We start from the raw sequence: 6,000 nt of genomic DNA on the forward strand, positions 1-6,000 counted from the left end.
AACCTGCATTCAGTCAGAGTTTTCCAGCATAATATACACCTGTAGATGCCTAAACATGGGCATATGCATGTAAATTTATTCAAATGTCTAGAATAAATTAAAATTCTAGCTAGTAGAATGAGTTTACGCTCATACACATCTAAATGATGTATGCGCATAATCGTGCATACATACACTCATCAACGCGCATAAAATCTCAACACTGAAAAGGCATTTTTTCATACCCCAGTGTGCATGAGGCCTTAATGTCATACTTCATCATAGGGACACAAACACCAATATGAACCACACAAGGGTTCTTACCCTTCTGCACTTAAGATTAGGAAAACCAAAAGTCTGGGTTGGAATTGTACATTAAAGCCAAAATCCCTCTATGACCTTTACTGGATAGATATTGGTCCAGCTTGGCATATTATAGGAGTTTGTATATCTCACACCGGAGGGAACGCTGGGGAAGCTGACAATCACTGTTGTAATCATTACAATTACAGTGATAGCCGCAATCTTTTGGGTCATGTGGGAGCAGCTTCCCCTCTGCACACTGATCACAGGACAAAGCTCCTTGGCACTGGTGCCATGGGGAGGTGGAGAGGAGGGGTGATGATGTTACAATCTCTACCTTGTCAATTTAGAAAACTTTTTTTTTTTTTTTTACAAAAAGAGATAGATAAAAAAAAAGGTAGACAAGATAGATATATGGGCAGTGCCAAGCAAGCAACCTCCTGTGGCCAGTGTGGTTGCGACTATCACCATAAAAGTTCTACAGTGATTGTCAGCTTCCCCAGTGGTCCCTCAGATATGAGATATACATGTGGGTAGAGTAAGTGAGAGGACAGTGTCTGCCAAAAGGAGAGGAATGCGACCTAGCCAGTCTTTACCCAAATGGAGAGGCTTTCAGAATAGATGGCATGTCACTTCACTTTCCCTATTCAGACAGACAAGCTTCTTTTCTGTGTGCCAAACCCTTGAGCCAGGGTCTTACATTGACCCTGCCTGACCCAAGATGGCCATCAAAGTCAAATGGGGTGCCAGCCTCCAATTGGATAGCTGCCTCCCCATAACTGGGGAAACCATAGAGGAACTGGGTTCCTCCGGACTTCCTCCCCCATCTGCATTGCCACTGCAGGCGAGTGCCACCTGCAGTAGAGAAAATACACTGCACCTGCCTACATTTATACTTGCACTGCGTCAAGCTGGACCAATGTACAGTAACTATGCAATAAAAATTATTCCTGGAGTTAGCTTCAAATTACAATGCTAGTTCAAACTTATGTTTTCGTAATTTTGAGTGCAGAAGAGTGTAGCACCCTCCATTGAGCAAGTAGTATAGGTAAATTTATTTGGTTGACTCATGGTGGTTGTGCGAGTCTGTAATTGGGTCGGTTACTCTGGGTAAGGCAGAATGGCTCTACAAGGCAGGGCTCCGATACCTTCCCCTGGCTCTAGAAGCTTCTAGAAGTTAGTGGACGGAGGGTAGGAGGTCCTGATCTGCGTACTTGAGGGAATCTGGCCAATTCCCAGACATAATGCACCAGTAGGGTGGCTGGGTCAGCCCTCAAACATTGTGGAGCCTGGCCGGTAGGGGAGTCGGGTGGAAGATGGGAGTGCTGAGGTTGCGGTCATGGGGCCTAGGAGGGGACCCTGGATCTGGGGGCTCTTCCTCCAGGCAGGAGCTGAGGAAAGGAAGGAGAGGAAGCTGAAGAGAGGGGTCACCATTACCTTTGGGTCCTGTGCAGAGGATATCTGGGCTAGCATGGGAAGATCTGGGCAGTTGAAGGCCTGCACAGAAGTCTTGCCCAGTACAGTGGAGAGCAAAGGACAGTATAAGTACCTCAGCACACCCAGGGGTTACAAGGGGGGAAGAGACTGCCAGGTGTAGAATACTTTCCAAGGAAAGCATTGTGCTGAATCCCAATCCCTTGTCCTGGGAAATTCTTCAGAGCAGCCAAATGGGCTGGTAGTATCTACAAGCGTCAGAACTGTGTGAGGGTCTACTGAGAGGACATTATACTCCTAAATATAGTTTGGGACTTTGCACTATTTCACTAAAAGGGACAGAGCTCATGGTTCAAAAGAACTTTGCCACTGATCCATGGAGGGAGTACAGTCCAGGATCTTCATTTTCATGCATATAGAGAAAGAAGTTTGTCCTCACCTGTTCCAAGTCAAATTGGGCATGCCATAATCCCAATACCCTATCCAAGTTGTTTCCCCCAATAAAACCACAAAACAAGCCTATGGGACTGATTTCTTGTCTGGATGCAAGTTGGAAATGTGTGTTGTGCTGGAATGGGGGGGGGGGGGGGGAAATCAAGATCCAGCAGCTCCTACAGGGGTAGGGCTACAGGAGTAGGAACTTTGGTCTGGTTGATATTGGTGTTTGTGCCCCAATGCTGAAGTAGGACATTTAGGAGGAGGAGATATGCAGTCTTACCATTTGTCTCTTATTACTAAAGAGAACCTGTTACCTGTCACAGCCTAGACTCTGAGCCCCAGGAGTTTGCTAGCTTCAGAGCAGACACATCACTGTACTTTTTTTTCTCTCAGCACTGCATTTTATACTTTGAAGGTATTGTTTGGGGAAAAAAAGCTCCACAAACTTGCATGGTTGGCTCAGTGAAGCTTACAAGTTAATGTAAATTTAAACACTAAGGGCCATTTTACAAAGGACAGTAAAACAGACAGGGGATCATGATTTTACAGATCCTCAATGACCCACCCAAAGCCTAACCGTGCAGCTGGACGGTGTAGTGCACATTTAACTTTGCCTGCAGGGTTCAACAGGTGGTTCCACCTGTCAAACTCACCCCTTTAGGACCAATAGGACTGGGATGCAACCGTGAGCCATCCACTTGGTTCAAAGTTGCAAAGCAGTAAAGTTGCAATAGCAGTATTTCAAAACAAATTTGACCTTTATAAAAAAAGATTGCCTCCTGAATGCCTTGTAGCTGCTGCTCTACCGCCCCCTGGAAAGCTATCCACCCACTTGGGTTTCAAAAATTCTTTGTTTTTTTTAAATAAATATCCGCTGCTTCTGGTCTATATGCATGTGCATCTGCAATTGCTGCACACTATTTTTCAGGTATGGTGTCTTGATGGCAAAAAAACAGTGGGCCATTCTTAGGAAATTTTATAATATATATATATATATATATATATATATATATATATATATATATATATATATATAAATAAATAAAGAAAAAAAATAAAAAAAATCACACAGCACAGCTTTTTTTTCCCCCCCCTTTTTAAATCCATGATGATTTAAAAAGGGGCAACATTGAAGAAGAATAGGGACAGGGCCAAAATTTTGTTGCTCTATAACAGGCATTGGCTGTACAAGGACCTTCATGAAAGGATTACCAGGTATTCATAAAATGAAAACTGCAGATTTAAAGATATTGAAAATGACTTGTTGGGGGTTGACAGCTACAGGTATTAATTTAGCTGTAGAAAGTTGTCCAATTTAGGGGATTTATTTTAGAGACTGGGGAAATCTCCTGTGCAAGAATTAGTATTTTCTGCAGAAGAAATGTTCCATCATTTTTGTGATATTAAAGCTGAAGTTTAGGAAAGGATTTTTTTTTTTTATTTAACATAGTAACATTGATCCAGCTTGTACCAGTCTAGGTGTGCATGTGTCATACCTGGCCGATCCCTGTGAAAGTTGGAAAGCTTCCAGGTCCTGTGTCAAGTAGCTTCCCTGCGGCTTCGTGAACTCAGGAGGTCGCTTGCTTGGCACAGGTGCCATTCACAGAATACTTTGTATTTTCTAAGCAAAGCATTCTCTGACTGAACGAGGTAGAGATTATGACATCACCAATCCACCGCATCTATTCTGAGAAAAGTTTGCATTTATTAAAAAAACGCAAAGGGTTCTATGAATGACACCTATTATGAATGAGTGCCCTCCTATACAGCAGGGCAGCTACTTGGCATGGGACCCAGAAGCTGGCAGCTATCAATGTAGTAGCAGTACCTACTTCTGTGATTTCCAACTTTGGGATCAGCCAGGTATACATGTGTAGCACTGCCCCCTTGAGGACTGCTAGATTATACACTTTTGGGTCCCCCTGGGTTACTGTTAGCAACACTGGTATTCACAATTTAACACTTTACTTCTTGGCTCAGTCAATGATCAGTCCAGGTGTTTGTAGTTGTTTTTGGTGTTTCATTTTAAATAGGGATGGGAGAAGGGAATGGTGGGATACTCTGAGTTAACTATTCACAAGATGGAGGATTTCTAATTCTCGATACAGCCAGGCTGTTGATTCACCCTGCCACTTAGGTGAATTTGGGGTTAAGTCTCTATCCAGATGACTTGATGAACTAAATTCTCTTTAGGACGCTCTCCTCTTTCTTGACCACTGACACCCGTCCTCCGACTTTCCTACTCCGGGGTGGCCCCCCCGAGGTCAGGCCCCTAGACACGATCCCCTGTACTCACAATACTGTTTTTCTAGGGTCTCCCCCCCTCAGTCAGCTTTCCTGGACCTCTGTGCCTGTGGCCCTCAGGACGACCTCCTGATGCCCCTGCTACAGAGGAGGAGGCAGCCCCCTCCCTCCCTCTGGGACTCTGCTCACCAGCCAAAGACCTTGCAGCACATGTGCTCCTGGCTTTTATACAGTTTCCTATCAACCACCAGGACTGTATCAAACCCTATGTATCCATTGGTCAGTTTTCCTTCACTGTCCAACATGCAGGGCCGGACTGGCGTATCGGGATACCGGGATATTTCCCGGTGGGCCGTCGGCCCTGGGGCCGCTTTGATAGGGCGGCCCGCAGAGCGCCGCTTTAAATATTGCCGGCCGTCCACAGTGCCGCTTTAAGGATTCCATTGGGGCCGCTCGCCGCTGATTGGCCGCTCGCGGCGCTCCTCGCCGATTGGCCGGCAGCCGCTGACGCTGTGCAGCCAGGCTGCGTGCACTGCCCCGGCCCCCTCTGCACTCCCGCTGTGCCTGTGAGCGGCATGACGTCACAGCGGGGCGGCTGGCCGGCTGCGCCTGCGCGGTGGACGGCGGTGCCGTGCTGCTGGCTCTGGCTGCCTGGTGCATCTTTTCAACTGGAGTCTGGCGCCGACGATCCCTCCCCCCTCCCAGTCTCCTACACTGCATGCACGCCAGCCAGCATGCGATCGCCTGGTGGTAAGTAGTATATCATCATGCTGCCAATGAATGGGGGCAATGCTGTGGCGCTCTGCAATGAATGGGGGCAATGCTGTGGCGCTCTGCAATGAATGGGGGCAATGCTGTGGCGCTCTGCAATGAATGGGGGCAATGCTGTGGCGCTCTGCAATGAATGGGGGCAATGCTGTGGCGCTCTGCAATGAATGGGGACAATGCTGTGCGCTCTGCAATGAATGGGGACAATGCTGTGGCGCTCTGCAATGAATGGGGACAATGCTGTGGCGCTCTGCAATGAATGGGGGCAATGCTGTGGCGCTCTGCAATGAATGGGGGCAATGCTGTGCGCTCTGCAATGAATAGGGGCAATGCTGTGGCGCTCTGTAATGAATGGGGGCAATGCTGTGCGCTCTGCAATGAATGGGGGCAATGCTGTGGCGCTCTGCAATGAATGGGGGCAATGCTGTGCGCTCTGCAATGAATGGGGGCAATGCTGTGGCGCTCTGCAACGAATGGGGGCAATGCTGTGCGCTCTGCAATGAATGGGGGCAATGCTGTGGCGCTCTGCAACGAATGGGGGCAATGCTGTGCGCTCTGCAATGAATGGGGGCAATGCTGTGCGCTCTACAATGAATGGGGGCAATGCTGTGGCGCTCTGCAATGAATGGGGGCAATGCTGTGGCGCTCTGCAATGAATGGGGGCAATGCTGTGGCACTCTGCAATGAATGGGGGCAATGCTGTGGTCACTGTGCATTGAAAGTGGGGCATGCTGGTCACTGTGCATTGAAAGGCTGGCATGCTGGTCTCTCTGCATTGAAAGGGGGCACGCTGGTCACTGTGCATTGAAAGGGGGGCACGCTGGTCACTGTGCA

Source organism: Pelophylax lessonae (assembly GCF_965119305.1).
Source record: "Pelophylax lessonae genome assembly, chromosome: 1".
NCBI lineage: Eukaryota > Metazoa > Chordata > Amphibia > Anura > Ranidae > Pelophylax > Pelophylax lessonae.